The sequence below is a fragment of the Colossoma macropomum genome, unplaced genomic scaffold (genome assembly GCF_904425465.1).
Source record: "Colossoma macropomum unplaced genomic scaffold, Colossoma_macropomum, whole genome shotgun sequence".
In the NCBI taxonomy this organism is placed as follows: Eukaryota; Metazoa; Chordata; class Actinopteri; order Characiformes; family Serrasalmidae; genus Colossoma; species Colossoma macropomum.
Window position 1 is genome coordinate 15,637,388 of NW_023494798.1, and position 12,638 is coordinate 15,650,025.

The 12,638-nt window shown below is 40.4% G+C and overlaps 1 protein-coding gene across 1 annotated transcript in view; it reads left to right on the plus strand.

Moving 5' to 3' along the window:
- The first annotated feature begins 529 nt into the window (after positions 1–529).
- Positions 530–12,638, plus strand: part of mgat4c (mgat4 family member C) — a 162,735-nt gene continuing 150,626 nt past the window's right edge. The window contains 1 exon segment of the mRNA XM_036585672.1: positions 530–774. The gene's annotated coding sequence lies outside the window, so the exon portion shown is untranslated.

The window sequence follows — 12,638 nt, forward strand, 5'->3', positions numbered from 1 at the left end:
TCTGTAAATTTCACTACAATTAACCATTCCACATCGGACCACTCTGATTGACTATGTTTACACCACAAGAACTAAATTATTCACAATTTTTGAAAATTTGGTAGAATTCCCCTTTAACTCGCCACTTTTGAGAGTACTAGCCAGTTTATGCTTTCTTTTGCATGCTACTCTACTTAATTAGAAATGAAGATATAATGCAAATAGGCTAATTTCGACCAGAACCGCCGCTTCGTGTGCTTATATGTTAGCCTACCAAGTAGGCAGGTTGTAAGTGTGTAGATAGGGCTTTGTTTTTGTATAGTCGACGTATTAGCCTTCCTTATAAGCAGCCTCGTAATGTTGTGACTGCTTTACCTTGCCTGAGCTTTGCCTCATGCGGAGGCTCCTCGGTATTCTCCCTCAGTCAGCAGTCAGCGGGAGTCTGAGAGGAGAAAGGCACGGAAGCCGAGATCCGCCGACCGCTCGATCATAGTAACATGTTATCTAACCCGAAATCTTCTTCATAGAGGCTGCAGTGTTGGGATTCGAATCGTTAGGGGTTGTTTTCGCCGAAGAACAGAGCGTCGCTGTTAACCTGACTAACGTTTCGCCGCGAGATTGTTCTTACGGACCGTGTGTGTCTGTGTTCGCTGCTGAAACGGTCATTCGCTGCCACACAGTCAGTAAGTCAGCCAGTCAGTCAGTCTGCCTCTCACAGCCGTCAGAATGTGCCAGCAGCGGAGTTGAAGATGCCAGTCTGGATTCCTCCTGAGAGCTCGCCGAGTGCTCCTGACGGTAAGAAGACACACTTTATTCTCAGCACAGCGCTCATTTTTATCCACATTAAATAACAGACAGCCTGAATCTTGTTCGGTGTTCGTCGTCAGAGGACTCGCACCTGCGATATATCCACCTTTGAGCCGTTAGAAACAGCCCTCCGCTTTTACCACATCTCTCTCTCCCTCCCTCTCTCCACACATCTTTCAGCCAAACGAAGACAACGCTGAAAGTTGTTAACGCGTCTTCCCTTCAAATTTATTTTCGTCTGTTCTCTCATTTGTTTGCCCGTTTTTCAGCCCGGAGTAGGCTATTCTCAGGCAAAATCGTAGTGACTCAACTCCACACAAACAACTGCAAACACTGGCGGATACATGCCTCATCTTTCGCCTGAAGCTAAATGAAGGCTTATTATGGTTCAGTTAGTAATTAGCTTGGTTTGCATCAGATTCTGGACTGTCTTTTCTATGGCGCGTCTTTGAAGCTTTTAGTCTGAAATGTTCATTTTTTAACCACAGATTACAGAGGTTTGTCAGAGTTGTGCCTGTAAACCTGTTTTTTTTTGTGGCTGCACTGCTGTATGTTGTGTGGAGAAATGCTGTGAACTGTATGAACTTCATGATTAGCCTGAAGAAGTTTGACAGAATCTAACAGAGCTCCTGTAATCACACGGCATATTAAACTCAACACAGCACGCTGTTTTCCAGGTCAAGGAATTGTGCTTTATGAGGTGTTTCTCTGTTGTTGTTGAGCTTCAAATTAAAACCATAGTTCAGACTCAAATTGCTGAAAGTTTTCAGAGGTAGTTTCGCACAGTATTAACTCTGTGACTGTGGTGTCTCCGAGTGAAACAGCACTGCTTCCCCGTGTGGTCACTTACAGCAGCATTAAATCATTCATAGTGTTGTTTTCTACTGATCCTATTGGAAGGATGTTCATTCTTCTAGTTTCTTCTAGTTCATATTAGGGGTACTCAGTAGGGTGGGCAAGATGATGTCTGTCATTATAGTGATACATTATGTTTGATGTGCCTTTTATAAGCATATGGATATCGCCAGCATTTAAAGAACACTGAACAGCTACATGTTTCATTACAAAGAGACAGCATTAGGCCTGTTCTTGCATTTAGAGCAGCACAGTATGTGAAATGCTGAATAAAACTGCTGTATTCATTTTTGCCATTTTGCCCACCCCTTGTGGGCTCACTAGTCAAAATGTAAAATGTCTGAAAATTAATTTCATAGGGATGCAGAAAATGTTACTGTGTGTGCTTTCAAACTGTTGACCTTTCTCACATAATTTATGCCAAAATATTACTGTAGCAATAAATATCTGCAGCTGGCTGTATTAATTTACTGAAGCCTGTACAGAAATGTTGTGCACACACATTTTCCATCTTACAGACATCTGAGAAGGACTTTCTGGGTGCTGCTCTGTTACTGACATCTGAAGACACCATAAAGAAAACCATTTTTCTATGGCGTTCTGGTTTACTGTATGAAGTAATTGTCGGTTAGTAGGCTAAGACAAAAGACTCACAGCTCAAGATTGTTGGTTCAAATCTATACCAGTGCATTAAGGCTGCTGACTTCATAGTCAGGTCAGCAGATGCTGAACTTTCATTTTCTTTCCTTTGTCCAGTTGTCCCGTGCCCATGAGCAATAAGCAAGGTCCAGTATCACAACACATAGGCCTAATAACATGAAAACATGAGGCCAGAGTGATGTGCATTATTAGTGAAATAGAGCTGAAATATCACCAAAGCAAGCTCGACTAAAGGCACATGATGATTGCAGTAATCCTGTGCACCCTGTTTGATGTTTATTGATATCCAAAAAGATGATTTTTTTTTCAGATACATTTTAGTGATAACAGCCTTCTGGAATGAAAATTTGAACAGCATTTTTGAAGCCATGTTATTTGTCTTGTCCTGACAGCTCCAGAAGTCTCCGACGTTTCATCACATCAGGTCAGGAGGGTCTTTTTTGCACATTTAGATATTGCGAGTTTGTAAATGTCAGTTCTCTCAAACCCGGTGAAAATAAGAACGCGTGACTTTGTAAGACATGGCTTCAGCTTAATCTTTTATTACTGTCTTAAGAAAATGTAAGCAGTGGTCAGGACATTACTATGGCAGGCATCAGTGGTGCTCTCAGCTGTCCGGATTTGGAACTGGCCTACATGTATAATGCATCAACTATCTGATTCTTCAGCGTGGAGCTGTGGCTCAGGGAAGAATGCGTCTAATGAGAGCAGTATTTGAGATGCAGGGAAACCCTTTTGTGAAAGGAGATATTACATGCACTGAGTGAGGAAAGGAGCTGGTGGAGGGATGAATTCATGCCCATATTCCAGGTTTATTATAAGGCTTCACTCAGCTCTGTTCTGTCCAGGGTGCACTGAAGACTATCAAATCCACTGAGGGCAGCTTTCATTGTAAGTGAATGGGGATGTGCCGTACCCTTGCTTTTGTCCTTGCCCTGTTCCAGACGGCTGGAATTTGGATGTCGAATTAGCAAATGTGAAATAAATTCCGATGAGCTATTGGAATACTTTGTATTACAGGAGTGGAATTGTGAAAGTGAACCTAAATCATGAAAATAGGACGAGAAGGACCTAAAGTCGGCCGATAAGGTAGGCATCATATTTGACGGTATTTTCACAATGCACAATATGTATGATGATATTTTGCGCATCAAAACGGCAGTGCTGCATACTAAAAAAAAGCCTGTGAAAAGCTGTGCAGTCATTTTTGTTGAGTTTAAATTTGAATGAAATATTTGCAAAAATAAACTCAACATGAATTGGAAATCAATACATTTTCCTGCTGTGATGTATTTCTGAGTGAAACGTGGTATTAGGGAGGGTCTCTGAGCTACCTCAGCATGTTCACTAGATGATTGGTGAGGGAGATAAAGCATGATATTATTGGTTAATATTATTTTTCCCCTCCCACTAGTACACGATGATGTAATCAAATATAAGGATTTGTTTTAGAGGTGGGCAAAATTCATTAAATTTTCACAGAAGAACAAGAATTTTGTCTTTAAATTATATAATTAATAGGGATGCATGATCATAGAATCATATCAATATTGTCAGGTATTTGCCTTTAAAAAATCATAATTTTATTTGCTTTTCATTCATTTTACTGCATTTGCAACCCTCTAAAAATAAAAGTTACATTTCTCTGTAATGCTAATCTAACTTCTACATTTTAGTTGATGTACAGATATTGGCATTGCCAGTTATATACAAACTTTGAAAAACACTGGACATGAACTAACAAAGCAAAAAAGTTTGATTTCAGGTTGCCTTTAATATGATGGAACCAGAGGAAAAATCAAACAACTGGAAAAAAGACTGTGCATTTCATGCAGGGATTATCACCAGTCTTTTACAGGCTTACTGTAATTGATCTAAATCTTTCTTTTATGAGACATGAAGATGTTTAGTGTTCTAGAAGTACTTAAAATCCCATGATATACTAGATAGAAAAATGGGTTGTGACGTAATTTATCTACAAAAATCATGACATATCGTCAAATTGCTCAACTCTAGAAGGACAGCATTAACTCTACTGTGTGCCTTTTCAAGGGTATCACATTTGTGACTGCATTATTCACTTTTCCAGTTAGACACATAAGGCTAGTTTAATAAATCTGCTTTTCTATTACAATAAGTAGAACCTGTACAGGCTCTCAGCTCTGCTGTTTCGTGAATGACTTTGCTCGAGCTTCCTACTTATCTCCTTATGAGTGTCTTTTCTTGTGTGAGTGAGCGGTGTCTGACATGGAAAGCGCAGGGCTGCATTATTCGACAGACAATTACACGCACAGAAAGCTCGCATCTCAACACACAAACCCATTTGTGCCGAGGAAAATGGTAATTAGCTGTCCTATTTTAATCTAGTATAGAAGTGCTTTGACATAGGGATGTCAGACTGATTGCTCTGGGGGATTAAGGCGCCTATCAATAAGTGGAGCAGGTGGCCAAGGTGAGCCAACAGAAGCCCCTTTTCTCTTCCATATCAGCACAGCCCTTAACGCTGGCAAAGCCTTTGCTGCTGATTTCTCGCTCCTTTGCTAAGAAGGCTCAGCCTGAGGAGCTGTTAGGTTGCTATTAACCTATACATATCACAGATGCAGGTTATTATTACTTTGTGAAGTCTAAACTTGCACTCTGCTTAAGCATTTTTCCTTCACTCTATTCAAGGGTGTGATTTAACAAGGGCAAGGTGTTGCCTGGTTGCGTGGGAGTTCTGCTGTAGCACTGCTGGTGTGATGCTTGTGAAAGCACTAATTGTGTCTGTCTTCCTCTCTGTGAAAGGCAAAATTACCTCTTCCAGAGGGCTCTTAACGTAGGTGAATTGAATTTTCTCTGCATGAGGAAGCAGTTTAAAGAGGCGCGATTTTTGGCAGGGTGGTTTTGATGAATGTGAGCTGAGATGGCGAGAGGAAGAGCAGGACTCACTGTGCAGTCATGAGGGAGAGGAAGGTAGGAGTGATATGGACCATCTGTCAGCCTGAGCAAATAATATTTTTCAGAAACAGCGACATTATACAATTGCATAAACAGCTTTTTTTAACGGGGAAATGAATGACTAATATAAGGCCTAGAAATGTTTCTACTCACTGTATCACCATCTCATCTATAAGACCAAAGTTCATACTTGATCTAAGTAATCTCCACTGTGTCTCACTGGGATAAGCTAAGCTCTATTTAAAATGAAGTGGTATGGCAGTTTTAGTTGCGTGATTAGCTACACCAGAACGGCTCTCGCGCTCTTGAGGTTGGAGGAGGTCTCTAAGTGTCGTTCATGGAGATGTGATACGTTTATACTTAGCCTTTTAAAAAATAGGGCATAATCACACTAATGTTCATATTGATCATGTTTCCAGAAACAGAATGACTCCAAGGGGAGCAATTAATTAAGCTTATGTGCTAATGACGTTTGTTTTAATAGAGTAAGTGCACTTATGTTTTAGCATAGTGTGGACCTTGGGTTAGGTTGATATTTCATGCTTTGCACAGTCATGCTGATCTTTTCTGTGAGGCAGTTCCTCTCTATGGTGTTTTATACCCATTAACCTTAGACCTTTAATGACATTACCCTAAGAACAAATAACCATCTCAGTGATTAGTGTGGTTCGTAAAACATTTTACATTTCAATAGTTGAGATGAATATTAAGCTTGTATGATTCAGGGGCTTTGTTTAGACATTCATTTAGGCTATTCTTTCTGATTCAGCTGGCCTATATACAGTCATAGAGCTGAGTCATGGTTAATGAAATATTGGCAATTAAAGCACCAGATTTCATTAGTCTCGTATTGTTCTTTGGATTCAGTATACTTTTTCATTTGAATGCTCAAATTGTTACTTATTTGTATTTATTTTTTATTTTAATTTAACTCAATTAACTTATACTTAACATCTATCTATGTATCTGTCTATCTGTCTAAACCTGGACATCATGAGTACATAAAGAACACTGACTGACTGCATGTTTCGTTACAAAAAGAGCATACTTAGTCAATTTTAATTTAATTTAATGCAACATGGTATGTAAATATCTAAATAAAAATCATTGTGTTCATAGTTTTTAGTATTAATTTTAAGTGTGATACTGCTGGTCCATTCTGGCTATTCTCAATTTATCAAATCTCAGAAAAACTGAATATTGTGATCCATGCTGTGTGAAAATGTCATGAAAATGTCTTCATGTATCAGGACATTATATTGTATTGTGATAGCTAGCTAGTAGGAACAGTGCAAGTTTATATAATTGATAGCAACATTTTGTTCTGGTTTATCTTGTTAATGCTAAAATCTACCTCTTCATCATCAGATAATGTGCTTGAAGTTTGTGCTTAATTAATTGTTGTGTTGTTTGTTAGTATTTGTGCAAGTTTTATCCTTGCAGGACTCACGACATATTAAAATATGCTTGACCAGTATAACAATATCAGCATTTAAGACCCTATTAAACACTACATGTGCAGGCTTATACCTGATTTCCACCCCCTCTAAAAATTAAAATCATGAGCTGTGTCATTATGTAGGACAGATATGTATGTATGTATCCATGTTATTCCGAATATAGAGGAAAGACAAGTATTGCAGTTGTTACACAGTGACTCCACCATTATAGTTCCCCCTACTGTGCTGCTGTGTAATCTATCTCCACTTTGTAAGCTGCCTTTTGAAAACCTTCAAAGTACCTAGGCTTGAGTAGTTGTAGCCTTGGTCATTGTACATTTTGCTATCTACCCTAAAAGCTTTGAAACTTGTAACTTTTGAGCCTGTATTGCAAGGTATTTTCACATCCCTGCAGGCTGTTTTATGGCAGTGGTTCTTTGTAAACACTGACCATCTTGAAACAGAGGAAACACTGCACTCTCCACTTTGCAGCAAGATGCCACAGAAGCACATAATAATGCAATCCAGTGAATCATCTTTCACCTAAATCCATCTGGTAGCAGTGCCAATGTATAATCTTTCACAAACAAGTTCCAAAACGACAATTAAATTGGAAGATACAATTGCTTTTTTTCACAGATAACACCACACATAAATGTGCAGCCAGTGTTATTCCGGTTGCTGATACAGATGGAGGTCATTTGAATATGAGTTTATGAATGTACTGTTGCACATGTGCATGCTTAAACATCAAGGACATTTCTAGATGACTAAGTGAGGTATATTCATTGATAGAGGAAAAAAAGGCTTTTGTTATTTGTTGACTAGTAAGACCTTTTTCCATATGACTCAATTTATATGCACAGACTGTGACTTTTCACTGGGATTGCCTTTCTGTGTATAGCATTGTAATCTTAAGTAACATGCTTTGCACATTTTCTAACATGCTTTTAACCTTTTAAATGCCAAGGACCTGTCGGCAGGTCCAGGTTTCCATTTCTCATTCCTCATATCATGAATGATATTGTTCTTGTCAGACATTTTTCCTGTTACTGTTGGGCTATCATGATCAAACCCCATTACTCAATTAAAATGATTGATGAAAATGTACCTTTTTGATGAATCAGCTATGATAGTTGAGAATTTGTATTAGGGGTGGGAATCTTTAGGCACCTCACGATTCGATTTGATTACGATTCAGAGGGCTGCGATGCGATTATAAAACGATTATCGATGCATCTCGATGCATCTTTTTTCTCTATACATGATTTCTATCTTCCTACTGTCTGAGGACTTGGTAGTTTTAAAGCAAAGTATTTGTAACGATCCATAATGTAAATGCATTATGGATCATTACAAATACTTTGCTTTAATTATCTAAAATATCTTTTATTAATAAATCAAATGGAAGTGATGTGGCAAGTGAACTAGAAGGCTCTCATTCAGAGACGCTGCTGCCACTCATCTGCGATAAAATGCGCTGTTGCCCTGAAATTAGATCCAGAGGCAATGGGTGTCCACGCAGTACGTTACAGCCACCCTTTTGGTCTCGTTGTAGAGAGTGGGGGGGTATTTTCGAGACTGGACGCTGAATCTCGGCTCCAAAGTGTGCAGCATAACGCGAAAGCCCTGGTTCTCAACGACTGAGAACAGACAACAGACAGCAGGTCACATAGCCCCGAGGTCTGGCCTCGCCAGCAGCGAACGAAAAAAACAGATTAAGTCGAACATTTGGAGGACTTATTCGCATTTATAAGCAGCGCGGTTGGTTAAATCTGCTGAGAGACTGTCTTTCTCTAAAAAGTTGCGAAAATGAACTCGCTTCTCTTTCGTATTTTCCCGTTCCACCTTAAATGGTGCAGCAGTTACATTCGGCGCCTAAGGCAGAATTTAAGGTGGAACGGGAAAATTAGAACGAGAAGCTGGCGAATGAGAAGCGACTTCAGCCTCGTAAAACAGCCGGACGCTGAGACATTTTACAAGAAACTCTTCTAGTTTGGAAGAAAAGTGTTCTGGCGGAGATGGAAGGAAATCGGCTAAAGCTTAAAGCAGAGCGAAGTAAATCTGCGCTCTCGTTTATATTTTTAGCCCATACTACGACATTAGCACACACTGAGACAAGCTGGGCATTAAATGTTGTGGCTCCCAAGGTGGTTTGACTTCGTTGAAAGGCAAAATGGCTCTTATTAACATTTGTGTTGTGACTCCTGATCTAACCTGGCTTTTAATGCAGAGGGAGCTGGTCGGATTTCTCGCTCCTCCAGTAGTGTTTTTGTTATGTGCCGCCACAGACTGTGCGGGCGCTGCACTTACCCACTTCCAGTTCAGCCTTTTGCGTTCCGTCAACATTACGTTATAAATTAAATATTTAGAAAATCGATTTTTGACGTTGAATGAATCGATTCGTTCACGTCCGCATCGCGATGCATCTAAGAATCGAGTTTTTCCCGCACCCCTAATCTGTATGATGGTAATACAGACAGAGCCTGATGTAGACCTTCATTTATATGCAGTTTTTTTCATGTAGTGTTCAAATTTGCCTCATATATTTTCATAAATCCCTTTTTTCCAGTATTTTGAAATCTTAACAAGGCCTTGCATGGTTTGTTATTTGTCAGTTAATTCTATTTTTATTCTTAGGCCTTTAACAACAAAGATTGCTCGATTACTCATCAAAATAATAGATTGTGATTACTAATATAAAATGACATCCGAACAGTTCACATATATTTTACAAATATTTCTCACTTAGTAGCAGTCTCCTTAATGCAGCCTGCATGGTACTTTTGTTTGCTTTAAGAGGGATCTCATGTATTCGGACTACAAAAGCTAGCCCATTACGCTGCACATTAATTCCATGCATTACACTCTCCAGCCTTCAGGGGCTTTGGGTGTTGGCAGTTACATGAAAGAAATACAGGGAGCATGCTCAGATGAGCTCTCTCTATTCAAACTCTCCTGCATTCTCACATCTATGCCTTTAGGAATCAGGCAGCAGGAGAAAATCAGCACGCGCTCAACCGGGATCGTGACCCTCTTATGAGACCAACCGAAGCTAACCTTCAGAAGCTTCCAGATTGTTACTAGTCGACAGAGATGAATTACTGAAGGTGTTATTTAGGTTAAAAGAATAAAAAATGAAGACCTTAGTTTTCAGACAGACGCATTACCGACGTTTCATTAATGTAATAAAAACAAGTTGATGTGCAGGGAATGTGGAGATGTGCTCCAGCTGAGTGGGAAAAGGACTATGGAGACTGCGATGTCTAGTAGCTAATAGGCAGCCTGTCAGCTCTGAGCAGTTTCTCCAGCTCAAAAGGAGGCACGCAAAAAGTTCTCCATGAAATATGCATCAATCAGAGTGAAAGGAAGAACAAAGGCAAAACTGTGTGTTTGTCAGGGAGGGGTGTGCGTGTGGCGGGGTTTGGTAGGGGGGGTATCGGAAGTGCTTACTTATTAAGCAGCCTCCCCTCCTGCGCCAGCTGTTTAGATTGCGGCTCTGCAGCAGACTCAGATGCCGAGGAAATAAAACACATGATCATCTTCGCTGTTGACATGACAGATGAGCAGCAGAGTGATCTCTACCTGTAATGGCGTTTGTGCCAATGTTAAGACAACCTAACAAGGACAAGGATTCTCCTGCTTTCTTCTATGCCTCCTTCATTCAGACAGAAAGGAATGAAAGTAATTGAGTGTCGTCTCATGAAGTGGGCCGCGCCAGTTCATTTTTTAGCTCATTCGTTGTCTCATTGTCTCAGGTTTTGAGTTGAATAGTGTTACTGTGTTTTTTCAGTGTATTTATATCTCAAGCGCAGCCATGCTCTCTTTCTGTTTCTCTGTCTCGCTTCCTCTCTCTCTCTCTCTCTCTCTTTCTCTGTTATTTCATGCTTTTAGGAGCTTGACATGTCAATTTGGCTGCTGGCCTAAATGTTGGAGCAGACCAGAAATAAGCATTGTGTGGGTTGATGTCACTCAGCCAGTCTGCCTAATTGACTTCTCACCACCTCCACCCCTCTGGTACACACATTTTCATTTGGCGCCTCTGGAATTGATCTTGTGAATTTTTGATACCTGTCTTGCGACCGGTCATTGTGATTAGTTGTGTCTGGACCTCGTGTCAGGATGTCGGGCTTCATTTCAAAACATCAGAGGACTGTGCCTTTAAGAAAAGCTGCGAAGTGGCAGGGAAAGAAAAATGAAAACCAATAAGGAGCAAGGTTTGCAGGAGGAGTTGGAGACACTTTGGTGAGAAGCTGAGAGAGAGGGCTCAGAGAAAGGGAGAAAGAAAGAAGGAGGGCTGTGTTGCTTCAGGAGCTGATGGCCATTATGATGAATGTTTACTGCACTTTTTGAGAGGCAATTATCTCTCCTGTGTGAATCATGGTGATCATTTAGGCAGGTGAGGAGCTTCAAGCATAAGCACGCACACGCAGAGGAGGACACAGCGCACAGACTGGTAAGAGTGTCTGTGCTCTCTCTCTCCCTCTCTCTCTCTCCTCTCTCTGTGTCAGTTTTTCTTTCATGCTTGCATGCTTGCACACTGCTATGTAGAAATCTGCTATGTTGTGTATAATAGTATAGGTAGGATTCTGCCAAGCTTTTTTTCTTCAAAGAAAATCCATGTATTTTTCTGTAACTCTTTCTAAACTCTGGTCTTTTACTCACTCTCCACCTTCTCTCTCAGCCTTTCTCTCTGTCTTGGTTAGGGTCAATGTCTAATAATAATAAATGTTATGTGTAGAGCCAGTAGACAGATATAAAAATGTGCACTGGCCACTCCAAGCCAGTGAATCTTGTGGCCAAAATGAAGAATTTCTGGCTAGAATAGGAGAAATATGTTTATCATATAGACAATTAACAATTAACAAGCCTACTTGAGTGCCAAAAAACAATCTGCTTTGCTCCCTCGAAAAAGGAAATGCATTTTAAAAACATCACGTTAATAAGAACATTGCTGTTGTGGCGATGGTGGTGGTCCCCCGTGCCGAGCTGGCCCGCCCTGACGGCATCTAGTCTAGGTTGTTGTTGTCATTATGTACTGAAATGGTAGCCTCTCAGTGTAATGTCAGCTTATTTTACAACTTCTTATTTAGGAAGTAGAGTGATATTAGCAAACTTCAGCCAATCTATGGTACCAGCAGCTATGGTGCCATGCGGACCAGCTCGGCAGGGGGGACCACTGCACCACCGCACACCATCACATTAGCTATCTCGGTGGTTACAGTTAAAAATTCATCCAAATTGGTGCAGTTAGTTCCATGTCCAACCAAATGGACTTGTTAAAAGAGAAAGAGAATGCAAATAAAAATCTCCAAAGCAGGTGACCAAGTTCTGCATTTTTGATGGCAAAACTGTAAAATTTAGTGGCCTGGAGCACTGGGCAGTAGGTAATGTCTACCACTGTATTGAAGATGTTTTTAGGTTCACAAGACACATTACAAAGTGAATAAAAACATCACATACAAAGGAAATGAAAGTGTGTCTTTAGTAAAAGGCAATAAAATTCATTAAAACACAAAGAGATAAAAACCGAGACTGAACAATAAGAGTAAAATTTAACTGAAAATAAGACAGTACAGTATAATTCACAGAATATAGTGAACTATTAGGACACCACCAAGTAAATCTGAGAGTTTGTGTATACATATTAGACTTAGTTGGCTGGGTGAGAAAAGCACTTATGATTTGTATCAGGATGACTGATGTTTGTGCTGCATTGGTTGGGTAACTGTTTTAGTGTAGAATATGTGTCATTGGATGCAGGGTGGTCCGGGGGCTGTACCCAGCCAGTCGGCTGCTCTAACCGTGGTGGTCCGGGGAGGGGAACAGAATACAGCTAATAGCTGTTATTGGGGGGTTGGAGATTGATGACCCTCAGAGCAAAGCATTGTCTGCAGGGCAAGCCAGAACCATAAATCAGAGCGAAGTGGGTCAGGCCAGGTCAGCTTTTCTCCGCTCGCT